Source organism: Meriones unguiculatus, chromosome 8, assembly GCF_030254825.1.
Source record: "Meriones unguiculatus strain TT.TT164.6M chromosome 8, Bangor_MerUng_6.1, whole genome shotgun sequence".
In the NCBI taxonomy this organism is placed as follows: Eukaryota; Metazoa; Chordata; class Mammalia; order Rodentia; family Muridae; genus Meriones; species Meriones unguiculatus.
This window is the reverse complement of record NC_083356.1, coordinates 16570683-16598560: the sequence shown is the minus strand read 5'-3', so window position 1 is coordinate 16598560 and position 27878 is coordinate 16570683. Positions and strand designations below refer to the sequence as shown.

Sequence of the window (27878 nt, the reverse complement as noted above, 5' to 3'; positions counted from 1 at the left end):
TGCTGCTCCATGCCAGATCGCAAGTACCAGGGTCACTATCTGTCTAGTTTGAGTCAGTGTCCCCAGCGAGTGGCACAGCCAACGGAAGGAAGCACAGTAAGTAGGAAGAAGGAAGGGAGAGATGGGGCTGGCGTAGGGCTGAGTGTCACGTGGCTTGCTCACGTTCGCTGGGCACTTACTGCATGCCTGGTGCCATCCGAGACCCTCCCCCTGTGCTGCCTACTGATTTGTCACTATCCAGGGGCTGATATCTGAGTCTGCAGAGGAGTAAGCTGAAGCTGGGGTGGGGAGGCAGCTGGCCTAGGGCTGAGTGCAGCCCATTACCTACTGTGCTGGTTTCTTAGTCCTCCCCGAGAAGGAAAGGTTGCTGTGGGCAAATGTGTGTCCATAATCCCCCCCCTTCTCTCCTGGGTAGGAGAGGTACCAAGGCCTTAATGCCCTTATGGCAGCTGAGCTGGATACCCAGCCCTATGGTTTGGCAGCTAGGAGAGAAGTCAAGCCACCAACTCCACACAGGCTCAGCCCATGATGTCAACATCAGCACACCTCAAAGAGTCCCGGGAGCTGGCGCAGGTGACATAACACAGATCTGCAGGGCTCCCCTCCCTGCCCCCCACCCCACCCCAGGTGCTCACAAGTTGCCAGGATGGAAAGATTGACTCTCCAGAGCAAGAGTGTGGGATGGCTTTTCCATTGCTAATTTCTGAGGAATTTGGTGAAGTAGTGGAAAGACCTAGAAGGCGGGAGACTTGCCTCTCACGCTGGCCTGTCCTGGCTTCAGACCAACCCGCCAGGGCCACGGTTGCCACTTCTGTGTGCTGGGAACTGGAAGTTGCCATGCCGAGGGCTCGTCCAGTTCTGACTTGTGAAAACTCAAGCGCCATGAGACGAAGGAGTGCTGGGGTAGCTGCCATGACAGCCTGATCTCAGGCCTTCAGTGGCTGGCTTGTAGCGACTGTCTTATATTGACTTCTAGGGCTACAAATTTCACTTCTATTAAGATGACAGAGGACCCGAGAATTCAAAAGTGACCCCCAACCCACAGTTACCAACCAGACTTGTCAGCACACTGAGGGCTTGAGAGACCAACCCCCCTAACCAAGCTTTTCAGTTTAGAGAGGAAACACCTCACTGGGGCTTCCTCTTCCCTGGGGGTTGTGTCTACTGTGGGTACTCAGCCTGGCACTTGAACTAAGTAGGTACCTAGCAGTCCCCTACACAGAATGTGCCCTGTAATACCAGCTATGCTGGTTGTCACAAGAACACAGAGTCAAGATTGCAAACTGCCATGTGGCTCACTGGCCTCTGGCTTTGGGACTCGGAATCACACTGCCCATCTCTCAAGAGGCCAACTGTTCCTCAAAGTTGATACTCTTTTGTTGTTGCTATTGTTTTGTTTTTCAAAACAAGGTTTCTCTGTGTAGCCCTGGCTGTCCTGGAACTCACTCTACATAGCAGGCTAGCCTTGAACTCAGAGATCTGCCTGCTTTTGCATGGGATAAAAAGGGTGAGCCACCACCATCCATTGAAAAAGCCAAGAATCAGCTGGGCAGTGGTGGCATATGCCTTTAATCTCAGCACTTGGGAGGCAGAGACAGGTGGACTTCTGTGAGTTCGAGGCCAGCCTGGTCTACAGAGTAAGTTCCAGGACAGCCAAGGGAACACAGAGCAACTTTGTCTTGAAAAACAAAGAAACAAACAAACAAACAAGCCAAGGTTGAATGCATGTCTCTGAGGGAAGCCAGCCACTCCCCCATCCTCTTCCCTTCCCTTGTCACGTCCTTAGCCTTACAGACTCTTGTGAGCACTGCTGGGCACGGAAGCCAGGGTCTTGCCAGAGTCCTGTGATGACTCCGCAGAAAACCTTCCTGGACCATCCATGGCTGGCTACGCCCTCCCACTGCACTGTGTCTCTTCACTCACTGGGCACAGTAGCTGTCTTCATCCATTCCTCTCTACCCCTTCAGCCTCTTCACAAAGTCTGAAACTCCCTGAGGACCGACGGGGTCTTTGCAAAGCTTAGGGAGTTTTTCCATAAATCCTGGCCCCAAGGATGCCTCAACAAATCATCGACAGGAATGACACAGTGGCCCCAGCAGGGTGGCATGACATGGGTGACCCTGTCTCGTCCTGTAGAGAGACAAAACCTTCATTTTCATTTCTCTCTAAGGAAGCTAGTAGGGCCGTGTGTAGAGATACACGCCTTTAATCCCAGCACTTCGGTGGCAGACGCAGGCAGATCTCTGTGAGTTTAAGGGCAGTCTGGTCTACCCAGAGATTCTCAGGCCATTTAGAGCCAAAGGGTGAGAACCTGTGTGGCAGTTTGTATGAGAATGGTCCCCATAGGCTCCTATGTTTGAATACTTGGTCCCTAGTTGGTGGAACTCTTTGGGAAGGATTGGAAGGTGTGGCCTTGTTGGAGGAAGTGCGTCACTGCGGGCGGGCCTTGCTCTCCCCTTTCCCAGTGTGCTCTGTGCCTCCTGATGGTGGTTTTGAGATGTGACCTCTTGGCTATGCCTGCTGCCTTACCTTCACCCACCATCATGGACTCTAACTCTCTGAAACCGTTAGCCCCAAATAAACTCTTCTTTATAAGTTGCCTCCTTCATGCTGTTTCATCACAGCAATAGAAAAGTAACCATATATACCCTGGAGGAGGGGAGAAAGCTTAGGGTTTTCAGACTTTCTAACCCCTCACAATACCTGGGGACACTGAGGCCTGCTCGAGGACAGCTGCCAACCTCTTGCACCTATCCCAGCCCCCGGGCATGGTAGAGCAGAGCTGCCCAGCGCGTACGTCCACACACGGGTGAAGTCACACGAAGACCCCCTTTCTCTAAGAGCAGCCTGGCAGCCCCAGGGAACCCGCCAAGCTCCTGAGCCGCGACTCCTGCACCTGCATCTCTCGGTAAGGCCTCTGTTCCACGGGCTTAAAGGACTGGGAAGAGCATGTTAACAAGGTTCCTGTAACGGGAACCTCTCCATCACTCTATGTAGAGCGGGGCACAGCCCAACAGAACCTTAACCTGGGCCTCAAAACCAAGGAGGTGAATACAAAGAGAGAGGAGGCCCCCAAAGGAAGAGCATGTGCGGAACCCCACCAAGGTTCAAGGATGTGGAGGTCGGCGAACAACTTCCAGGGGTCTATCCGGGGATCAAACTCAGGCCCCCAGGCTTGGTGGCAAATGCCTTAACTAGCAAAGCTGTCTCTGTGGTCCCAGTCTGTATCTCCTTATCGATCACCGGAGGATTTAAACTATCGCGGGCAGGGCACGAGTAGGACCTGGTCTCAAACCTTTTGGATCTGCTCACGGTTCCACGCAGAGAGACAGCGCGCGGGGCTGAGCCGCCTCCCGGGCTCGAGCGCCGGCCCTGAGCCCACGCAGCCGGCCACGCACACGCGGGCACCGCGCAGGTCGGCATCGGCATTCCGCGCCGCGCTGGCCGCGCCGTTCCCAGCCCGCGGCACCGCGCCGGGACAGCGGAGCATTGTTCCCCGGGACACCCCGGGAGGCGCAGCGCCCTCGGGGCTTGGCGCGGCCCCGCCGCGATTTGCATGCGCTCCAGTCACAAAGGTTCAAGGTCAGGAGCGCGGGGCGGCCAAGCCCCGCCTGGCCCAGGCGCTATTCTTCGCCCCAGCGGCGGGAACCCCTCGCCCGGCCGTCCCAGCGCGTGAATGGCCGAGCGCCGCCGCCGTCTGAGGCGCTTTGTGTCTCTCGGCCGGGCCAGCTGGGCCCGCGCGGGACGTGCCAGCTTGGCCGGCGGCGCCCCCGCGCCAGCGCCCCTCGCCCATGCTAATCAGCCTGGCAGCGGTGTCTGGGCGGGCGGCCTGCCGCCGGGAGCCCCTTGCGTCCCCTGCCAGGCCCCCTCCCCCAGGCTCCCCCTGCTGCCAGGAGCCCCCCGCACCTCTAGCTGCCAGATGCCCTCCACCGCACTCCTCCTCCACGCCTTGTGCCAGGAGTGCCCCGGCCCCGTGGGAAAAGCAGGCCCAGGGCGGGGGAGCGGCTGGCCAGGATGCAGAGAGGGCCCGCCATTACTCCTATGGGGCCTGGGATGAATCTTAGCCTCAGTTTCCCTTAAACCACGAGGCAGCTTGACCTCCAGTCTCCAGAAGTACTTCTGGATCTAGCCTGCCTCTCAGCAGGCGCCTTCCAGCCTAGAGACCCAGGAATAGAGACCCTAAATTCTAGGCTTGCTGTAGGTGGAGCTGGGTTGAGGTTCTACTGTGCTGAGCAAGTGTTTGGGGGTGGGAGTGGCCTCAGATCCTTTAGGTCACCACCATCTTCACACCCCCTGCTGAGGCTCTGGTCTCAGGGTGGTTCGACCATCCTCACCGTTCTGGTATCCTCCCCACTTCCTCCCTGGGGCAGGAACTTGTGATTCCCTCGGGCTCAGCAGAACTCAGGTTAGAATTACTGATTTCATAATTGGATGGGTGAATGCCAGCCGGGGCTGGTCATGCTGGGTGGTAGCAGATGGGGACAGGCCATGACATTAGGTGTTTCCAATACTTGGAAAGAGACTCACAGCCTTTGGGGGGCGGGTGAGAGTGGGCCTCTTCCTGGAGGGTGCCTCTGGGTTCCCTCTTGCCCACTCGTGAGCCTCTGGAGGTTCCGGGAAACAGAAGCTCTGTGTGGATGTGTGGGTGGTACCCACACGATGCCAGTGATGTCTGCAGTGTCTGCAGTGCCTGTTCCTGTGCATTCATGTGAAGCCAGTGGGGTGGGGGGTGGGGGCGGGATAGCACTGGCGCCATGCTCTGGGATGATGTCCACGGACTTGATACTACAATCAGGGCCAGACCCAGGCCTAGGCCCTGGAAAAAGGATCAAGGTGGGGCTGGTGAGAAAGGGCATCATGGAGAGGCTAGGCAGCCCCAGGTCTTCGGGGGGCAGAATGTCTGGCCTACAGTCAGATCCAGGATCAAGTTCTTTCCCAGCATCCTACTCCACTCTCTCTATGTGACTTAGGTATGGTGTCTCCTTTTCCTGCAACCTGGTCCGAGAAGTGCACATTCTGGAGCCTGGACATGGTACTCAATCCATTTTTTAAATGTCCAAAAGCAACTTACAAAAGGAAGAATTTATTTTGGCTGAAGGTTCTAGTAGGATAAGACTCTCTCATGTGGGGAAGCAGGGCATGGTGGTAAGAGCGGGAAGCGGACACTTCACATCTCAGTGGTGGGCAGGAAGCAGAGAGAGAGAGAGAGAGAGAGAGAGAAGGAGGGGGAGGGGAGACAGGGAGACAGAGAGTCAGGGAGAGAACTTTAAGCAGTTTGAGGCTATTAATCTGAAAGCTCTCTCCCAGTGACATGGATCTTCCATCTAGGTTGTACCACCCAAACCTCCTCCAAACACCACCACCAATGGGCACCCAGTGTTCAAATGCCCAAGACTGTGGGGGAGGGGAATTTCCTTATTCAAACCACCACTGCCCTCTAGATACCCACCCTTCCCTCACCAAGGTAGCAGCTCCCATCTGTCCTCCCTCCTCTTAGCCTAGGCTTCACATCCGTACTAAAGAATTTGGTTCTCAACTCAAGGACAACAGGGAGCCATCACAGACTCTAGACAGGAAGCAGTGACTCCATAGTGTCTTTGTGACAAGTGCCCATCAGAGGGTGGTTCCTTCTGAGGCCTCTTCCTACCTTGTATACTGGCTTCCAGATCCCCAGGAGAGCAAGGGAATCTTCCAACCGTCCCCTGTAGCCACTGTGCCCTCCAATATGGCCATTCTCAGAGAATGACCCAGGAGGGACCATGACTGGACAATGTGACTGAACAAGGCAGCAGAGGGCACTGGCTTGTTAAGAAGGAAGGTATATGTGAGAACAGGAGAGTCAAAGCTTGAATTCATGTGACCTGGCTGTCTGCACGGGATGTTACAAGGTGATTGTGCATGTGTGTGTGTATGTGTGTGTGTGAGTGTGTGTGTGTGTGTGTATGTGTGTGTGTGAGTGTGTGTGTATCCCACATGTTCTTCATGAGCATGAAGCTCTCCTGTCAAAAGCTGATGGCCTCTGACTGTTGGAAACAAGTATTCTCGGGGAAACACATAAAGTAAAAGTAACAGGCAAGGCAGTCTCTTTTTGTGAAAAGGACATGCCACACCCCAAACCAGGGTAACAAACACAGTCTCAGAGGGGTGGGGTCATAGGTCAGTCGGTAAAGCTCTTGCCTTGTAAGCACAAGTATGTGAATTCTATCTCCAAAACCTACGTAAAAGCCAGGCATTATCCAAGCATGGTGGCGAATGCCCTTCATCCTCCCAGCATTCAGGCGGAGGTGGGTGGATCTCTGAGTCTGAGAGTAGCCTGGTCTACATAGCAAGTTCCAGGCCAGCCTGGGCTACATAATGATGAGACCTGTCTCAAATAAGCGAAAACATTGGGTGTGGCAGTGTCTACCTATATTCTCAATGTTGGGGAATTGGAGACTGAGCAAATCTCTGGGGCCTCGTGGCCAAGCCAGCCTAGCCTACTTGGTGAGTTCCAGGTCAGTGAGAGACACTGTGTGTGTGTGTGGGTGGGGGATGCTGACTGAGGAATGACAGCTGATACCCATGTACATAATACCACCATGGCATCCCAATATCAAGCTGTACCCGAATGACTAAGAGTTTAATATTGGGAGGTCAGAACTAGCTTGTGAGCTGTATTGATTTACCTGTTCATAGTCAGTCACTTGCTTAAGCACACTGCTCCTGGCCACAGCTGGGCACCCATAGCAGGCCCATGCTGGGCACTGAGGCCATTCCTTGTTCTCAGGTAATTCACAGCCTAGTGGGACTCAGTGCAAAGATAGGCTGTGGCAAAGGCAGGAAGAGCCAGCATTGTCCGTGTAGCTTCTAGTGGCTGAGGGATCAATCCCCGTTGTCCTGGGAAGCTTCCTGCAAGACATGATGGCTGAGGGAGCAGCTAACAAGAACAGCCCGAGTTGCTATTGTTACTCTCAGGCAGAGCTGGGATTCTGATCCCCAGGAAGAAAGAGCATCTCTAAAAGGAGCAGTGAGGAAAGGCCAGTGGTTCTCTCTACCAGAGTGTCTGCAGTGGAGGAGTTGCTGCTGGAGAATGGAAAATGGCGTTGATGAGGAGGCCAGAGAAAGAAGCAGAGATCAGCCTGCTTCAAAACCAGAGGATTTTAGGATAGGCAGTGACAGGTTCAGTAGCCTTAGGGGCAGCTAGGAGTGGAACCAAGACCTTTGAAGCTCAGAATCCCAATTCTCCCTGGCCACCTGTCTTCAGGATTGCTGGGCATGCAAGGGTCCACAGTGGGCCACAGCCTCAGGCAGGAGTGTCCACCAACATGCTGTTCCTACCTCCAAGGCTCCCCCACAGTAAGATGCTTCACACATGCTCAGCTGACACAGAAGCCCAGCACCGAGGAGGCAGAGTAAGGGGAATTGCCATAGTTTAAGGCCAGACTGGTCCGTACAGCAATTTCCAGGTCAACCAAGGCTTCACAGCAAGACCCTGTCTCAAAACCAAAATGAGCTGGAGAAATGGCTAGGCTGTTAAGAGCATCAGCTGCTCTTCCGGAGTAGCAGGGTTCGATTCCCAGTTATTCTCTCCAGAAGGCAGCTCACAACCCTATGTAATTCCAGTTACAGGGGATCCAATACCTTCTTCTGACCTCCATGGGACACCAGGCACACATGCAGTGCATAGGCGTACATACAGGCAAAATGCCCATACACATATTTTTTTTTAAAAAACAGAACAATATCTGCTGTCACTTGCTGTGTCATTGAAACAATGTTCATGCTTCCTGGGCACTAGCCAGTGATGCACTCAAGAGCTTCAAAAGGGCTGGTTCTCTATGATGTTACAAATACTCTAGGGGCACTTCATGGGCAGCATGAGAGACATGCAGAATGCTCACTGCAGCCCGTGTGTCAATCACCCACACAGCCAACAGTGAAGAATTAGGTACAGAAAGTACAGAAGGCACATCCAGCGATGGATGTCACGAAGTCATTAAAATGTGCCGCATAAACACTGAAACACGGATTTTTTTTTAATTGCTTGTTTGTAGAGGCAAAGATAATACAACATGACATATGGTCACACTGGTTTGAGTGTGTGTCATGAATAGAGAGGGCGGTCTTGACAATGGTCTTCTCCAGCACGAGGTTCTTTTTGTTATTTTGTTCATGTTTCCATGTTTGCAAAATTGTCAGCAATGAGTGCATATGGTGTTTAGAGAAGAAAATGTGTGTGTGTGTGTTTGTCTTTGTGTGTGTGTGTGTGTGTGTTTATGTGTTGGCCGGTCAGACAGAAAAGATCAAGTTCAGATAAAGATCACCAATAATTTCTTGCTTTTCCAAAGGGTGCTTCCCTTTACTGCTTGGAGATTAATACAGAGAAGGCTGAATGAAGCCATTCCCAGACCCCTGGAGAGGCAAGTCAATGGGTCTGAGATTCATATACAGGGATTAGCATCTGAGAAAGAGACCCTATCTTCCCCCATGGTTCAGCATATAATCTAGTGCCATGGAGACAGAGACAGGAGGATTCCTGGGGCTTACTGATCAGACAGCCTAAGCTGAAAGTCGAGCTCCAGCTTCAATGAGAGACCCTGTCTCGAAAAATAAGGTGGGAAAAATAATAAGGCAGAGAATAACTGAGAAACGCACTTAAAATCTGCCTCTGGCCCCCACATATACATAAACACACACACACACACACACACACACACACACACACACACACCAAAAAAAAAAGTCTTTAGTGGGTGTTAAAATATTTGTAACAGTATCATTACAGAGGCTGGCTAATGGCTCAGGAGTTAAGGTGATTGCCATACAAGCTTGATAACTTGAGTTTGATGCCCTAGAACCTACATAAAAAGCCTGATACTGTGGCATATGTCAAATTTCAGCAGCCCTACTGTGAGATAGGAGTCAGAAACAGGAGAATCACCCACAAGTACCTGGCCAGCTTTCCTGGGGTATACTGTGCAGCAGAAATGAGAGGCCCTGCCTCAGTAGGGTGGAAGGAGACACTCCTGAAAGTTGTCCTCTGACTTCCTCATGAATATTAATAAGCTTTTCCCCCTCACTGGAGACAGGGTTCTCTGTGTAGCCTTGGCTGTCCTGGACTTCCTTTGTAGATCAGGCTGGCCCGGAACTCACAGAGATCTGCCTGTCTCTGACTCCCTAAGTGCTGGGATTATAAGTGTGTGACCCCATGCCCCTTTCTTTCTCTCTCTCTCTCTTTCTTTCTTTCTTTCTTTCTTTCTTTCTTTCTTTCTTTCTTCCTTCCTTCCTTCCTTCCTTCCTTCCTTCCTTCCTTCCTTTCCTTCCTTCCTTCCCCTTCCTTCCTTCCTTCCTTCCTTCCTTCTTTTTTTTTTCATGCGCTGTTTCCACAGCATTACACACTCACCTGCTTTGCAGTCGTCACCATTCATTCCCACATCTTCTCATTCTCCCACGCTGAAACCGTGATCTGTTCTTGTAAGAACTCCACACCTCCTCTGGCCCCAGACCCTAGTAACCCCATTCTCCTGCTGAACGGATCTCATGACCGGATGCTTTGTGTCTGGCTCTCTTCACCTAGCAGCACGTTTTCAGGGTTCAGTTCTATTGTAGCTGATGGGAGAACGTCATTCCTTTCTAAGCCTGATAATATCCCTTTGTAAGCATTTATGTATCAGCTTTGCCCTCTCACCCACGCGTGACCCTTTGGGGCTGTTTCTCTTTCTACCCTTCATCTTCTCTGAACAGGGGCGCACAGCAGTCTCTCAAATGTCCCTGACAGGCAGGACTGCTGGGTCAGATGGTGGCTCTAACTTCCCAGGCACTGCCATAAGGTTTCCCATTGCAGCTATGTCATTTCGCATTCCTACTAGCAACATGAAAAGGTTCCAGATTCTCCACATATTTGCCAACACTCTTTAACCTTCTCCAATTTTTCAAATTGTTCCTAATATTTTAAAAACCTCAACACTTCTTTATAATTCTTCTACTTGCTACCTTAGTGTGAAGTGTTGTTTTGTGATTTTGTTTTATTCTCCCCCCCACCCACCCTTGATTGGCCACAATGAGTATCTTGTTGGCTGTGTGGGTCTTAGACAGCTACATAGTCTTTTGGAAAAATTCAAATCCTTTGCCTATAACTAAATTAGGTATTTCATTGTTGAGTTTTAGTTCTTTATATAATCTGGACACAAGATATCTATTTTGGGCTACAAGTAACTTATCCCTTGTTGAAACATTTGTTATCTTTTAAATGTAGAAAATTCATCTTAAAAGGATAGAAATAAGAAGGCCTAGTATTTGCAACTTTGACAAGTAACATTCCACTCCTAGGCATGGCACAGGCATGAGGAAAGGAAGAGATGAAACTGGCAAACCCAAAGCCCAATAACAAAGGGGTTCTCTCATCTAGGGCTGTGTGTGCCCACAAGCAGGGAAGCAGTGGGACCCTCACAGCAACACCAGCCACTAAGAGACAAAGGGCGAAGCATTACTTACAGTGTGACCCCATTTTTGTTTCAAATATACATAGAATTGTAAAAACAGAAACTTGTCAAAAATGTTAAAACTGATGATCTTAAATGATCAGGTTTTTGGTTTTTTTTTTGTTTGTTTGTTTTTTGAAATTTTCTTTTGTTTTTCAAGACAAGGTTTCTCCACGTAGCCCTTGCTATCCTGAAACTCTGTGTAAATCAAGCTGGCCTTGAACTCAGATCCACTTGCCTCTACTCCTGCCTGTCGGAATTAGAGGCGTGTGCCACCACCGCCTGGCTTAATGGTCAAGTTTTAAAATTCTCAACTTTCTAAATTTTCATCAGTAACGTGTATTCCCTTTCGCTGAAAATTTACCAAGTTGTTTTGTCTATGTTAGGTACCAGGATGGAGCCCAACGTTTCACATATGCTAGGAAAGCATTCTGTCCACAGAGCTTGGTCTAAAATACCCAGACCAAGAACTGGGTATTTTTAAATTATCTATAAGTGTTATTCCAATCACTCAAGAATCTCTATACCGTGTACACAGCCTCGAATAACAAATCTCCCGAGGTGCTTGGAGTGCGGAGCTCAGGGAGGTTTCCCGTTTTCTTCACCCTCGCCAAGGTTTACAAATTCCAACTCTCTGGCGGTTTGGTCTGGTTTCAAAGAGGAAGGATAGAAAAGCTCTCAACAGAGAAAACTCTAACTTAAATGAAAATCTGATTCAAGAGAAAGCCAGCCCCAAGGTCAACAGTGCACAGTGACGACATGTATGACCCCGCTGGGTTCCCGCCTGCTGCAGCCAGGTCGCGAGACTGCGCAAACTCATTCGAGGCCGGGGCCCCGCCTCTCGCCCCGCCTGCCAGGTCCCGCTACACCCCTAGTCTCTGCCCCGTCCACGCAGGCGTCGCCCCCTGCCCAGCCCGTGGATTTGCATTCACAGGAGGCCGATCCGGGGCAGGCTCGCACCGCTCGCATCCCCGGAAATCGGAGATGGTGGCCTAGTTGCTCCACCTCCAGCTATGCAGAGGCCCCGCCTCCAAGCATAGTCCCGCCCCTCAGTTGCGAGCCGCTGCTGCTGGACCAGCCGCGCCTTGGACTTCATTTCCGGTGCAGGTATAGAAGTCACGCCCTCGGGCTCTAGAGGCCCCGCCCCATGCCTACCGCGAGTCGGTTTCCGGGGTGGGGCGTGAAGCTAGGAGGGTATGTCCTGGGGACGTCCTAGCGGTGGGCGCACATCTTCCTCTTTTTTTTTTGCTCTCTCTGTGCCCCTCCAAGGTGTGAGCGCGAGGCCTTCTAGGTCCCTAGGGAGGGTAGGCCAGGGCACTGTGATGGCGGCAGGGTTGTGGCACCCGGAGCACGAAGCCCCTCCTACTTTGCCCTCTAGCCTCGCGCTTAACTGGGAGCAAGGCGGCCCTGCTGCCTCACTCTGCCCAGGTCCAAAAAATACGGAGTAGAGGCTAGTCCCTCAGTGTGAGCCCTCTCGGAGGTCTGCAGGACCGGGAATGAGAGCAGCTGTTTGTTGACAGTCACTTCCCAGGAAGGCCTGCGTGTACTATTGGATGCTCCTAGCAGCTGTGGCCCGCACCGTCCCTCCACTGAGATCTGGAGCCCTGCTTGGGTGGGAGCCACACCCTGCTTCTGAATCTCTGCTCTGAAAAACCGTTGTGCCCAACTGGAGCCTGTAAACATAGTTCACCTCTACGACCACCGCTAGCTCTCTCTGCGCCTTTCGTAGCTATTTCATCCCTAGCTCGAAGAGCCTCCTTCTTCCAGCACCCTGGAGGTGCCTCATGTCCCCACCCCCACCTGTCACCAAGATCATCAAAAGCAGATGTTCCTTAGCGGTGGCTCACACCCATTGTGGCTTGAAGACATCATGGGGTCGCCTAATCTACTAAATGTCCTGGCTTATCAACACAGCACACAGGAGCATGTGGTTTCCCCTGCTGACGGCCGGCGTTAAGAAAGGGTGTTTCTATCGCATTATCACAAGCAGGGGAAAGGTCAAATTCAAAGTCCCAAGTACTGTTTCTGCTGATGCCTGTCACGTCTGCCCGCCGTCATTGCCAGATGAACCTCAAAATGAAACGCTGTAGGCTGTGCACCATCTATGCACTGTCTCTCGTTGTCCGGGAGTTGGGTGTGGGTTGGGTGAGATGGCCTCTATGAAGCCTTTGAGGACAGGACATGGAAAAGTAGGTGATTTCCAAGCATCTAGTTTGTGGCACCAGGCCTGCCAAGCCACTCAGACAATGTGTATGAGAGAGACCACCCCAGGGTTCTCATACATAGTTGTGAAGAAACCAGCCTTGTGGTGCCATGAGGAGGCATCTCCAATCTGCACTTACTGCTCTTCCTGGGATGTCCTGAGGTATATTATTGATGCCATGGTGTCTTCTCCGATCTAATGTGCTGGGTGTTGGCAGCAGCAGGTACACTGGATGCCTGGCTTTAGGCTTGAGGCTCTGCCTAGCTTGTCTGCAACAGTTCAGATTTTGTAGACTGAAGTGTGCCTCAGAGAGGCAACTGTACAGTGGTTTTTTTTTTTTTTTTTTCTCTTCTCCTTCTTCTCCGTATTAAAAAATGAAGTGTGGAAACTGGACAGGCACCTCTGTAAACAGAGAACACATGGTTTCCAAGAGTTGGTTCTTGGTTTTAGAGACATGCTTCAGTCCAATATCTCCAAGCACAGAGATTCTGGGACTAGGGACTGTCTCAACTAAGAGACCAGTGGCCCCCTTTTATGAAAAGGATGAATCTAGGGTGAGGCCCCAGGAAGAAGGCCTCTTGGAGTTGGACAGGACTTGGCAGGTGGTCTAGACCACTTCTCTGTCAGAAAATCGTTCTGGGGGGGAGGCTGGAGAGATGGCTCAGCAGTTAAGAGCACTGTTTTCCAAAGGTCATGAATTCCCGGTGACCACATGGTGCGCTCACAACCATCTATAATGTGAACTGATTCCCTCTTCTGGCAGATGTAAATGCAGATAGAGCACACATATACAAAAATTAAATCTTCTTAAAAAAAAAAGGAAAAGGAAATCGTTCTGGGTTCTGGTTTAGCCATCGTTAAGGAGCATCTGCTTTTGATGATCTTGGTGAACAGGTGGGGCTGAGGACATCAGGCACCTTCAGCTAGGAATGAAATATCGATGAACAGGGTAGAGCTGGCGGTGACCACAGAAGGGAACTATGTTTATAGCTAGTTTAGGGCGAGTAGGTGTCCCTCAGGGCCTGCTAGCCACACATGCAGAGAGACTTCTCTGGTTCAGAAGAGGTGTTGGCTGCAAATCTGTACGGAACAGGTTCCCTGGGAGTTCAGACTACTCTGAGATCTCGGACAAGCCCTCTACTCTCTCTCTCTCTCTCTCTTTCTCTCCAGTCCTTTCTTCCATTCTTTATTTCTCCCTTTCTTGTTAAAGATTTGTATTATTTTTAAGAAGTGTGTGTGTGTGTGTGTGTGTCAGCATGTGGGTGTGCACATGAGAGTACAGGTTCCCAAGCTGACCAGAAATGTTAGGTCCCCCAGAGCTAGAGTTACAGACAGTTGTGAGCTACCTGATTGGGGTGTTGAGAAGCAAACTTGGGTCTTCTGGAAAAGAACTATGCGCTTGTAACTGCTAAGCCTTCACGTCACCTCTTAGTTCTCTCTTTCTGTATGTGTATATGTGTTTCTGTGGGTCACAAGTGTGGGTATTCATGCATGTGAGTATGTGAAGATCGATATCAGTATCTTCCTCAATCACTCAGGCTTTTATTGTTGTTTTTGTTTTTATTTTCCAGAGTTAAAATTTTTATTTTATTTGTATAAGCATTTTGCCTGTATGTATGTATGTGTGTGTGTATGTATGTATATATGTATACTGTGTGCATGCCTGGTGCCCACAGATATCTAAAATGGCCATCAGGTTTTCTAGAACTGGAGTTACAGGTGGTTGTGAGCCATTGTGTGGGTGCCAGAAACTGCACCTTTAGCAGCCAGTGCTCTAAAGCACAGAGCTGTCTCTCCTGCCCCTACACTTTGTTTTTTGAGGCACAGTCTCTCGTCAAACCTTGAACTTGGAGATTTGGCTAAGCTGGCTGGCCAGCAAAGGAACCTCCAGTCCCCGGTTCCCCAGTGCTGGGATTGCAGCACTACCATGATGTCCAGCTTCTTTATATATGTTCTAGGGATCAAGCCCAGGCTCTCACGTTCACACAGCAAACAATTTACTGCCTGAGGCATCTCCCCAGCTCTAGTTTCTTAACTTCTTTGAGCGCTGGTTTTCTCATCTGTTAAATGTGGATAACCACATTTTGTTGCAGGATATTTGATCCCATTTTGAATGCCAAAATTGTGAACTGCAAAACCCTCTTTCTTGTTTGGTGTGGTTGAGCCCTATCACACACCTTTAATGCAAGAACTTTTTATTGTAAACAGGTGATTATTCACCCAGCCCTAGTGCACACCTTTGATCCAAGAGCTTTCTGTACGAAGGATTCAATAAAGTTAAGCCTAGGTCAAGAGGCAAAGCAAGAAACCAGTTGATAGGGATTAAAGAGTAGGAGGAACTTTGAGTTGAGGGGTATTGGAGACAGTGTGGAGAAGAAGAAAGAGCTTTTAGCTCAAGCTCTTGTTTTCGCTTAGGCTTCAGCTCCTCAGATCCCTGGCTTTTTGGGCTTTGAGCTAGCAAGCCTTCGGCCAGGTTTTTTTTTTTTTTTTGGTTTTTTTTTTTTTTGTTTGTTTTTTTGCCTTTTGCTCCTGGGTTGACAGTTGAACTAGTGAGCCTTTTGGGTTTTTTCCATCCGGACCTGAGCTGAGTAGGAAGGTCAGCTGGGTCCTTTTTCTGCCTCTCTGAGCTAGCAGGTTTTCACCCCAGCATCTGGCTCCTGAGTCTTTATTGGTAAAATGGAACCGCTGGGATTTTCATTTTTTTTATAACATTTGGTTGTTTGGGATTCAATAATATAGGAGCAAAATAAATTGTATACTTGTATGAATTTTTCAAGGTATAAATATAAAATGTTATTTTTAAAAGATGAAGGGAGTCTGGAGAGATGGCTTAGCAGTTATGAGCACTTGTTTTTCCAGAGGACCTGAGTTCAGTTCCCTGCGCCCAAATCCAGCCTCTCACAACTCCCTGTGACTCCAGCTCCAGGGGATCTAACACCCTCTGCTGATTCCACAGGCATCTGAATGCACATGCACATACACAAGCACACTCATACACACATAGACATAATAAATAATAAAAACAGATATTTAAAATAAAGACACACGGGAGCTCTGCCGGACCTGTAACAAAGAGCTAATTAATTCAGGAGCAAGACAAAACTTGGTCCCGGTTTTAATGCTGAGTTCTTCTTACGCACTCCAGGAATGTGTGGAGGAACCCAAGACACTCTAGGCCCGATCAGCAGCTCTCAGCCTGTGGGTTGCTGCCCCTTTGAGGGTAGCATCTCAGATATCCTGCAAATCGGAATTCACCTTGCCATTCCTAAGAGTAGCAAAGTTACAGTTAAGAAGTAGCACCAAAATAATTCTATGCCTGGGAGTCACCACAACTTGAGGTACTGTATGAGGCGGTCGAAGCTTTAGGAAGGTTGACAGCCACTGATGTAGACACAGCAGGGAGAATTCTCTGATGAGCACCTTCTGGTCTCCATCCTTGCCTGGGCTCTGCCAGCCCTGTCAGCTGTGATACATTTCTTTAGAAGCAGCCATCTCACTGATTCATCACCCTTTAGGAAGTCCCCAGAAGATACATCTGTGTCCTCATGGGGAGACTGGATTTGGGGGTGGGGGTGGGATGCTGAGTCTTTTGAGCGGTTTTGCAGTAGTTAAGTCCAGGCCTCCTGTCCAGGGCCAGGCGGTGCTGAAACCATGAAGCCAGCACTCCTTCTGCCTCTCAGGAAGGGCGGAGTAGCGCAGAAGTCTAAACTGGTGACTTTCATAGAATTTTGTCCTGGTAGGAAAATTTCGGAGCATTTCTGACTAGCATATCTGTGAAAGGAGGCATCTGTCCTGTCGAGGGTGGGCTTTTGAGATTTTTGAAGCTGGGTTTTCTCCCAGCCGGTCTTGACTCCAAAGCTTCTGGTTCACCCGTGCCTCCCTCCAGCCCTCAGTAAGCTAAACCCAAGCTTATGGGTGATGCAACTCACTTTTAAGCTTAAAAAGATTTTCAAAGTTCTGTTCACAGCAGCTAAAATAAGTAAATAAAACATCAGAAACAACCCAGTGGTCCATAAGTAGACAAAACAGATAACCTCCAGTCAGCGTGCAATGTCATATCACAATGTTGCTAATGAAAAACAACGTTCCATGGTAAACCGGACAGAGGCGAGTGTCAAGGGTGCCAAGCAAGAGTTCACACTCTGTGGTTCATTTCCGTAAGAACACTGCAGTGACAGGCTTCAGACATGTGAATCTGGGGCCTGAGAGCCGTCACCTCCTGACAAGAGGATCCAGAGAACATTAAGTATGTGGCTACAGAAATGTTCTCTCCTGGGGCAGGCGATGATGACACGGTGCTATACCAGAACTCCCAAGTGCACAACGCTAGACTACATTTGCTTTATTTTCTGCTGAGACAGGGTCCCCCATATCCCATGCTGGCCTCCAACCTGCTATGTTGCGGAGGAGGACCTTGAACTGTCAATCCTCCTGCCTGCACCTGCCAGGTGCTGGGATAACATACTTGTGCCATCACTCCTGTGTGCGTGGTGCTAGGTGTTAGACCCAGGGCTTTATGCATGTTTAGCAAGCATTCTACTAACTGAATCACATATCTGCTTAATAATGCTGATTTTAGAGTTATTTATCTTTTATGTGTTCAAATACCATAAAGATAATATTGCCATAAAATTCTACAACATATAAACAAGATTTTAAAATAATCTATGCCATGATCTAACTACATGTGCACATGTGTAACTTACCATGCTACCTAGTTGTATGTACATACACATATGTAATCTTGCATTCACACACATACTGTTTGAACTATCCCAGAAGGACTTTGAACAGAATGTACCCAGTAATTACCTTGTGAGTAATTTCTGTTTCCTTTTTTTATGCTTTTTCTAAATATCCAGATGTTCCTTAATGAACACTTTTTTAAATTTATAAACAAATTAAATAAAATCAAGCATATCTCCTTTCCCTCACCACCCCCAACTATAGCAGGTCTGGGAGGTGGAACTGGGCTCCCAGAGGTGACTCAGAAAACACCCCAACTCCATGAAAGGGTAATGCCCAGGGAGGTGGGGCATTGCAAGGCAAATGGCTTTGGTCTGGAACACCCAACCCTCTGCCCTTGGCTCTGTTTCTGTGCCGGTCCCTCTGAAGGGCTCTGTGGGCAAGGGGAACCAAGAAAGCTCTCTAGACCTTTCTGCTTGGAGGGCTGGCCTGAGGCTAGGTGCACCTCTCAGGGAACAATTGCCTTCTGTATTGCCCTGCCCAGCATGGGGTCTTGGGTTTGGATCTCGGTGGTCACCCCAATTCATCAAGGGCTGGTGGGGCGTAGTTCTGACACAGGTGTGGAGAGCCTGTGTCAGTCACTGAACATCCCGCTTGCGAACCTGAACATTTAAGGCTATTGTTTGAGGCGACCGAAGCTTTAGATAAGGAGTAACTTGCCCAGAGGACCTTAGCCAGCACTTGGTGAATTTATCCCCTTGTCTGGGCTTCCAGTTCTTATAATTTCAGTTCCCATGAGTCTCTGGACCCAGCAGGTCATTAAGGTGCTGTGGGTTTAGGGTCTGGATTCTTGTGGGCTCTGTGGCTAGGCTTTGAAGTTGACTGTGATCTTCTCTGGGAAACAGACCTCTGCCTTTATTGAAAGCTGCTGGGCCCAGTATTCACCACCCCTCTCTCCTGCCTACTGGTCTCACAGGGGTGCTCAGAGAGATACCGGGTGTCTCTGTTTTTTGTTGTTTTTTTTTTCTCCTCTCCCTGATGGATGGAGCAGATTCTGCAGCAGCCTGTGGGTCTAAATAAGAGCCTGAAACTGTTAAAAATAATTTATTTTAACCAAGTCTCAAATGGGAAAGCTGAGGCACAGAAGGTTAAGGACTCAGTGTGATGCAAAGCTTTGAATCAGCAGCAAATGTCACAGTGTCTGGTCCTGGAGAACAGCCGGCTATGGGGGCCATGTTTGTGCCTGGTGTGAAGGCAACCCTGCTGTGGTCAGCTAGGCATCCCCAGGGTGTAAGGGAGGTCATTGACTCTGCTCAGAGTATCCAGTGAGGTCCTGTTGTGTTTTGTGTGCGCTCTCTCTCTTTCTCCCTCTCTCTTTTTTTTCCTCCCTCCCTCCCCATCTTCATTCCCATAGGGGTGATAGGATTCCATTGTTGAGGATTTGAGCTCAGGTCCTCATACTCAACAGTAAACAAACCCACCGAGTTAGTCTCTCATTGGTGTGTGTTTAAATTAATTAATTAACTTAATTATTTATTATGAGTATATGTATAGTTCCAGTCATGTCACATAATGTGTGTGCAGAGGTCAGAGGAACTTTCGTAGGAGTCTGTTTTCTCGACACACCATGTAGGTTCCAGGGATCAAGCCCAGAGCCTCGGGCTTCACTTGGCAGCAAGAACCTTCATCTGCTTAACTACCCCGTAGGGGTCCCAGACTGATCCTTTCATTTAACAATAAGGGATGAGAGCCGGGTGTGGTAGAGATTGTCTGTAATCCCAGCACTCAGGGAGGCAGAGGCAGAGGCAGGCAGGCTTGCTGTGAGTTCGAGGCCAGCCTGGTTTACAAAGTGGAGGATTGTTGTATCTGAGGTCAGAATGATTTTTACATGGAGAGTTGCAGGATAGCCAGAACTCTATAGTAAGACTCTGGGTGGCTAGTGTGTGCGTGTGTGCGTGTGTGGGCGACAGAAAGAGAAGACAAATACACTTTCAGTAAACATCATGAAGTTGAGCATAGGAGCACGTGTCTATATTCCCAGCACTCAGTCTGAGTCAGGAGGACCACAAGATCTAGGCTAGCTCAGGTTACATAGTGAGACGTGTTAGAAATAAAAGGAATGAAACTGTCCACGGGTCCTGTTTTCAAATCATAACCATGAGAGTCAAGAGTACAGGTTATTCACCAAGTGCCTATTGCATACTGATCTACTGCCAACCACACTGGTTCCTAAGAAGAGCTGCAGCCAGAAACTGTCATCCCTTCCAAGAGAACTAGAGACCCTGAGCCGGAGCACAACACCCACACAGGAGGGCCAGGAATGGACCCGATGGCCTTGGTCCTTATAGCTCACCATTGTCACCACAGCTTCTCCCTCCTTAAGACACACACTAAAATGGTTTTGGTTTTTTTTTGTTTTGTTTTCAGACACCCAGGATTTGAAATTATTCCCGTAGACAGAGTTCAGTAGCAGAAACCCCAGTGAGAGACACCTGCCTCGTAGCATTGTTCGCCTACAGCTACACTCAGGATTGCTTGCTCAGTTCTCGGAGCCCAGAACGAGATGAAAACGCAGCTCTGGGCTCAAACATGAGTCAGTTTTCCAGGCAGGTGACAACTGACAAGTACGGGGTTCCGTTTGTGCCCGTGGCCCTGGGGGACTGAGGATGCTGCTCGCCTGCTCGAGCCAGCCCTGGATAAATAATCTGATTTTATTTTCCATCTTTGTGGTCTCTCCCCGACCCTATTTTCTTTTCCTTCCTTCCTTCCTTCCTTCCTTCCTTCCTTCCTTCCTTCCTTCCTTCCTTCCTTCTTTCTTTCTTTCTTGACAGGATCTATCTAGCCCAAGCTGACCTGAACTGAGTATATAACCAAGAATGACTCTGGATTGTCCTGTTTCCACCTCCCAAGGGATGGGCTTATAGGCATGTACCACCACTCTTGGTTTTTGCAGTGCCAGGGAATCAAACCCAGGGCTTCTTCCCTCTTCCATGTTCTTCCTTTCTTTCTTTCTTTTTTTTTTTTTTTTTTTTGGAAAAAAAATTGAAGATTTATTTATATATTTTTATATGCATAGGGATTTTGCCTTGCAGGTATGTCTGTGCCGAGTGTGTATGTACAGCGTCCATGAAGGCCAGAAGACGGTGTTGGATACCCAGGAACTGGAGTTACAGACAGTTGTACGCCCCCCATGTGCGTACTAAGAATCAAACTCAGGACCTCTGGAAGAGCAGCAGCCAATGCCACTGAGCCATCAGTCCAGTCTCAAGATTTTTATCTTTTTGGCTGGTAGACCAGGCTGTCCTCAAACTCAGAGATACACCTGTTTCTGCCCCCTGAGAGCTAGATTAAAGGTATGGGACATCATGCCCAAATCTCAGGATTTGTTTTTAAGTGTGTGTGTGTGTGTGTGTGTGTGTGTGTGTGTGTGTGTGCAGGTGCCTGACAAGGCCAGAAGAGGATGTCATGTTCCCTGGAGCTGGAGTTTTATAGGCAGTTCTGAGCTACCTACTGTGACTGCTGAGAACCAAACATGGGTCCTTCTGGAGAACAATAGAGGCTTTTCCCCCTTTAATTCTCCAGCCCCCTTTGGTTTTGACGGTTTCTCACCATGCAGCCCAGACTGCCTCGAATTCACAACTTTTCAGCTGTTGACTCTGGAGTGCTGGGATTACAGGCGTGAACCCCACACCCAGCTCCTTCGGGACAAACTGAGCTGTCACTGGACAAACGCCAGTGACAAGAAGTGCGGAGGCAAAGGAGGCCACGCTCCAGGAAAACAACGTCTTGGGTGCATTGAAAATACAAAGTAGGTTTGCAGGCACGGCTGTTCCCGTCGCCCCCTGCTGCAGCCAGGGTCAGTTTCACATCACGGCTGATGGTGAACCGTGGGCTGTGTCCCCCTCAAGCTATCAGCCAGCAACGTTCCAAAGGCGGCAAAAAACATTCATGGTCTTAGCACTGGAGAGGAAGGATTGGGACACAAGGGCTCCTCCTGCCTGGATCCATGGGCCAGGCTGAAGCGTCATACGCTGTGATGGCACTGGTGACAGGTTCATCTACAGGGAAACGTTTGAGGGTGAGAACTTCATCTTGAAGCCTTCAGGTCCCGGCACCTTGTCCATGGCAAACACTGAGCCAGACACAAACAGTCCCCAGTTCTTCTTCATCTGCAAGGACTGAGTGGCCGGATGGCAACCGTGTGGGCCCCAGGAAGTTCAAAGAAGATGTGAGCCTCGTGGAAGCTGTGGAGCACCTGGGGACCTGGAACAGCAGGAGCAGCAAGAAGACCGCCATTGCTGACTGTAGACGACTCTGATTCTTGTGCCTATCCAGCATCTCCTCAGACTGTTCCTTCTGTAGTGGAAAAGCGTCCCCACCCTACCTGCCCTCTGCACCCTGTAGCATCTGCTCTCACTGAAATCCTCTAGGTTCCACATTTTCCTCGTTCCCCTCCGATTCTTAACATTTCCTTGCAATGTTAGGTTATGATTATGATTATGTTAGGTAATGATTATGAATTAAAAACTAAATAAAAGAAAGAGAAAGGAAATTGAAAATACCAAGCGGAGTTCCTGGTAAGGATGCAGTGGGGAAAGCCGGTATAGGCTTTCCCCCTTCAACAGGAGTGTGATTTAGTCCGAATCCTCCTGAAATGGCCACCTAGCTAGGGTGGTTGCCGCTGACTGTCCCAGGGATTGTGGATTCTGTTGGTTACTTTGAAAACAGTGGCAAGTGTCATATGCCACACTCATAATAGAGGATCTCCAGCGGCACCCGCCCTCCCGCCCGTGAAACCTGGGGGGGGGGGGGCTGGGGACACACTGTCAACCTGTGGAGGCCAAAGGGTTTGTGGGCTCTCAGAATGGTTGCCACGCATTCTCAGCTAGCCCCTGGCTCCACCCCCTGTGTCCCTAGCCCCAGTGCCATGCCATAGACGTTTCCAGGTAGATAAACAGTATCATCGCATGCTCCAGTGGCTGAGCGCTTCTCTGAGATCTGTGTGGACTGACTCTTTCAGAAAGAACTGAAATGAAGATACCCACTTATCAGAGACCAGCCGCCAACACCCACTTTTATGGAAGAAAAGAACAAATCCTTCCTGCCCCACCCTCACCCACGTCCAGACTGGGGTCTGGGCCCTTCTTATTTTCCTCTTAGGGAAAAGACAAAACAAAAAGCTCTCGGGTATCATTTCAAGTTCTAGGGCTTTCTAAGCGGCCCCTGTCCTTGTTGCTGTCATTCTTTATCCTGTCTCCAGGCCGGTCTGCTTTCTGTCTTTGTTGCCAAGCTCAGACGTCGCTACTGAAACCCAGCCCAGCCTCCGCGAAGCCCGGAAACTTCGAGTTCAGCTGCTGTGCGCGAAGTTAAGGTGAGGCTTAGAGAGAGGGGTGTTGGCACCCGGGGCTGCCCCGGAGGTCGTGACTCGGATTACGGATTACGGCAGAGCCTGCTTCTAGGGACTCGGACAGTCCTGGCGGTGGCTGTGAACTTGACCCTGTGTTCCTCCCAGGCGCATCGCCCCGGGCTCCGGCTGACCTGGTAAAGTGCTCCGCCCTCTGCCTGGCCCAGGCCGGGGTCTGGGGTGGGGTTAGCGGCTGAAGCTGGAGGGAGCAGCTGGGGCAGCCTTTGGGGCCGCCCTGGGGTGCAGTCTGGGCCCCAGCCCATGCAGCCCAGCCTCGCACAAAGAAAAGCTGCAGAGTTAGGCCTGGAATGCTCCGCTGAGACCGTTTCCTTCCTCAGGGCTACAGCCAGGGCTCTTAAAAGGGGAAAAAAAAAGATGATGCACTCAGCCTCTCTGCTGGATGTTTTTGTTGCACATGGCCCCTTTGGGGATGAAGGGTGTTAGGGGGAGGTGTTAGCCTTCCTAGACTGAGCTGCCCAGAGGCACCACACTCCACCAGGGCTTCACCCTGCTGCAGGAGGGCAGTGGGCATTGTTTTAGATTGCAGGAACGACCTGAGCTGCTTCCCTGTAGCCTGAAAAGTCGAACAGTCGTCCCCGTTATGCGGCCTGAGGTCAGCCAGGGTGTAAGTGGGTATGGCCAGTGCTGTGTTTACAGGGGGTCTAAGGGGAGATGGAGTGGACCCTGGAGGGCCTGCTCTCCGGGTTCTGCCCCTGGGACCACTTGGGTAGCCTACCTCTCAGCGCCATCCCCCTTTACCTGAAATAAGTACTTGCCTAGAGAATAGCCTGGTATGTACTGTGCATGTGAGGAGTCCCCAATCCACAGCCTCCCAGAGTTCTGCCCTGGGCCAGCAAGCCTATAGCCAGGTACCCCGATACTGCAGAGATCACTGGTTAACTACTACTACCAATGTTGGCCAGGTCCCCAGCTGTCTAGAGGTCAGCCCTAGCCTACAGATGTCCCTTGGGCACCTGGGAGCCCAGATGCTGTAGGGACTGTGGGGTTGGGTGGCTCGGTGGGAACCAAAGTGTGAACTGAAGTTCTGGCTCCTTGGGTCCCAGCAGTCCACCTGCCCTCAGTACCCCACACCCCTCAGCAGGTCCTCAAACAAGGGTATGGAGAGAAGGATGCCAGACTTTCATAAACTTGAAAGCATTGCCTGGCCAGGTAGTGGTGGCACATGCCTTTAATCTCAGTACTAGGGAGGCAGAGGTAGGTGGATCTCTGTGAGTCTGAGGCCAGTCTGGTCTGCAGATTGAGTTCCAGGAGAGCCAGGGATACACAGAGAAACCCTATCTCGAAACCAAACCAAACCAAACAAACAAACAAACAAACAAAAAACCCTCAAAACACCAAAACCAGAAAACAAAGAAAAAATAGATTAGAAAGAAAGTATTACAGGACAAGGAAATATGTCATTTGCAGCTCAGGCTCTTGTACACTCCCAAGATTGCATATGAATAGGCTCGTATTAAAAGTCAGGCTTCTCAGTGTCTTGGGGACCCAGTCAGATCCTTGAGGAGGAGGCCACCTCGATCTGGGAGGCAGATTTGTGTTCACTCACTATACTTGATGAAGAAGCTGAATTGCCCTCTAAGAGCAGATTTGATCGTTGTGATATTATTTCAAAGTTAAAATCAACCCCCCCCCCAAGCAAGATTCCCAGCACTAGATGGATGGCTCAGCAGGTTTGAGAGCTTGCTTGCTGTGCATGGTGGCACACGCCTTTAATCCTAGCGTTTTCAGAAGGCAGAGGTAGGTGGACCTCTATGTGTTCAAGGCCAACCTTGTATACATTGTGAGTTCCAGAACAGCCAGGGCTCTATAGAGAGAACCTGTCTCAAAACACCAAAACAAACAAAAAGAAGCCTTCCTGCTCTTCTAGAGGAAGAGGTGTCAGTATTTGGTTCCTTGCATCACTTTTGGTGGCTCACAATCACCTATAAGTCTGGCTCCAGGGGATCCAATGACCTCTACTGGCCCCTACAGGCACAAACACAATTATACGTGATTGCACACACTTACAAACACACTTGATTAAAAATAACTTTTTGTTTGTTTGTTTAGAAAAGATTCCAGACCTGTCTTGGCCCCAGAGCCCTGCTCACTCATTGCCCATGATGGACAGATGCCTCAAGGGAGACAGGATGCAGGAACCAGGTCTAAACTTGAACTTTGTTCATTTCCCAGGTAGTCAGAGGCAGGTTATTGAAATACTAGGCATTTATACTGTTACCCTGGACAGGGCCAGTTCTGAACACACAGGATGCCTCTGCATCCTGGCACTGCCCTATCCTAGTGGAATGACATCACTTGCGTGAGCCTCTGAGTCCTCACTGGTCACAGAGCACAATGAGAGTTCTGATTTAGGAGTCTCTCTGGAGGGTCAAGATGATATTTATGTCTCCTTGCTAAGTTCCCTGCTGGCATCCAGCAGGCACTCAGAGCTCCTGACACACAGCTGGTAGTCAAGAGGCCAGGCTCCCACCTCCTCTCTGAGGCAGCTCAGAAAGTCCTCTCCTGCATCAAGTATCTTTCCCCTCACTTTTGGTGTTCTCTTCTTCTTCTTCTTCTTCTTCTTCTTCTTCTTCTTCTTCTTCTTCTTCTTCTTCTTCTTCTTCTTCTTCTCTCTTCTCCTTCCACTCCCTGAGAGGACTGAGAGGCAGGGCAGACGCTACCCTGAGTAATGCCAGCATCCAGATGAGGCTCTCTAAACCAGAACCTCTCTTTCCTACACAGCAACCAGGCTGCTACAGTTGGTTGATTGCCTGCAGAGACAGGCTGTCCTCTACTTCTCTATGGGCGCCGTTGCATTGCTATTGGATGAAACCTTCTAGGCATCTTTCAACATTACTTGAGGGGGACCAAGGAGAAGGGGCAATTAACAGTTCTGTGCCTGGGCATCTGGTTGCTGGGGAAAAGCACTCCTACAAAGGTCCTGAGAACATAGACTCATTTCTGTCTCTAAGAAAAGCACTACAAATCATTGGGGAACAGTGTTTCATTGTTGTAATTACTGCTTACAAACCTGTGCCCTGCTTCCCATTTTTGCCAATGTTCCGTTTAGTAAAGCCAGGTCCGTGTTGGTGACTCCCACCTAGCCACTAAACAAATAACTCTCTTTCCCTGGGGACAGCACTTACCTATTTCACTCCTCTGGGGCTAGACTCCCAATCATGGAAAAAATCTGGCTGAAACACAAGAAGTAAGGGAGTCACTGAGCAGCAGAGCAGCAAACCTGGTAGCTGCAGACAGAGATGGGACATGGACGTTCGGCCGTGTAGTGCCCAGTGTGCCTTGCTTGAAAGTGGGTTAGAATCTCAAGATGGTGACAGTGGAGGATTTAACAGAACGTTAGGACCCTTCTGAACTCAGGTGCTTGCTGAGTACTGGGCCTGTTAATTTTGACGCTTATGGAAGACTGCAGGCAGCCACACTGAAGACTAAGAAGGCTCTTCGTGTGTGTGTGTGTGTGTGTGTGTGTGTGTGTGTGTGTTTGTTGAGGGTATTCTGTGGTAAGCTTAGATCATTTCGGATCCTCACAAAGGAAGAAAACCGCCTTTTAATTACCTTTGAATTCACACTGAGTGCACCCATTGGAAACAGCTTACCCATCTTTCAATGAGAACAAAACACATTAATGTCTCTGTGGGTCTCACTGTACCTCATATTGATCTCACCTAGCAACTGATCGCAGCCCTTGGCCTATGTCAAAAGACTCAGGACTACAAAGTGATTGTCATGGCTAGCTAAAGGGAGATCCCTGGGTGCACTTCCTCAACCAGTCCCTCGTCACTGACACAAAGATTCTCCCCAGATTCCTTTGCTGTTAACCTCAGCACGGAAAGCACGTGTGGTGTGTGTGTGTGTGTGTGTGTGTGTGTGTGTGTGTGTGTGTGTCGTGTTTCCCAAGGCTGGGAGCTCACTCAAGAGCCCCTGTCAGTCAGCCAAGGGAGAACTTTTAGTCTTTGGAAGCTTCTTGAGGCTCTCTGAAGTTTCATCTGGCCCAAGTGCCTCTCAGTGTGCTAGGTATCCCATGCTGGCCACAGAATGTCCTTACGTTAGGAGAACACAGTGATAGTCACAGAACTGACAGTGGCCTCTGTACCGTCAAGCTATGGAGGGACCGTGGGAGGCAGCAAGTGGCAAACTAGGCGGCCTGGACCCCAAGGCTTGTTGGGTAGACTTGGAATGAAATAATGTGGTTAGCATTCATGGACAATGCTCAGTAAATGAGCTCTGCCTGCGGACTAGCCACCTTATCTATCGGGGTCCTTGCATTACCCTTTATCCCGAGGGCCACTGCGGTTGTGGCCAGAAAAATGCAGATTCGTTTTCTTTCTCTACAGGAGGTTAGAAATTAGATGGAGGTCTCCCTGGGCCAAAAGCAAGGTGTTCTGCGGGGGGAGGGCCATGTTCCCGGTTTGAGAGGTTGAAGGACCATTTATGGAGTGGCTAATGTGTCAGGTCCTTCCTGACCCCAACCCCTGTGGAATGGAAACAGTGGCCCCCCTCAATGAAGCCAGGGTGTTCTCTGATTTTGTTCTTGTTTTGTTTTGTTTTTCTTCACCCTCCACCCCCTATGACTGCCTGAATTCCTTTGTTCCTCTGTCTTCAATGCCAGCAATTCTCTCTGACTAAAGAGCTTGTGGGTAGCCCAGGCCAGCCTTCAGCTCCAGGTTCTTAGCTTCATCAAACCTTCACTGCCCTTTGTCTTGAAAGGTGACACATCTGTAGTTTCTAGGGCTTGGGCCCTGAGTATCTCAGAGCCCTTATCCTGCCCAGCAGGGGCGGGGTCAGGAGTAAAATAATGTTTCCTGGAGCACTAAGAGATGCCACCTTCCTTCCCTCCTCCTTCTCCCCCTCCTCTCCCTCCTTTTCCTTCTTTTTTTCCCCTGCTTTGCATGTGAACTTACATAAGGTCAGCGAAGCCAGGGGCATAGAAACCTGGCTACTGTGCAGATCCCCACACCCCACCCCACCATACCCCACACACACCCCCCCCCCCCACACACGCACTCTCTTGATGCCTCATCTGCAGGGATACCAGCTTCAGGACTTTCCCAGTACCGTCAGGAGGGATCTGGGGCAGGGGGACGGGTATGGAGTGGTTAATGTGTAT

The 27878-nt window shown here is 50.0% G+C and overlaps 1 long non-coding RNA gene across 1 annotated transcript in view; it reads left to right on the top strand.

Moving 5' to 3' along the window:
* Positions 1–22133, top strand: part of LOC132655778 (uncharacterized) — a 32070-nt gene extending 9937 nt beyond the window's left edge. Inside the window, exon 3 of the long non-coding RNA XR_009593614.1 lies at positions 20442–22133. This is a non-coding gene — a long non-coding RNA (uncharacterized LOC132655778). The remainder of the gene's footprint in view (positions 1–20441) is intronic.
* The last annotated feature ends 5745 nt before the right edge of the window (positions 22134–27878 follow it).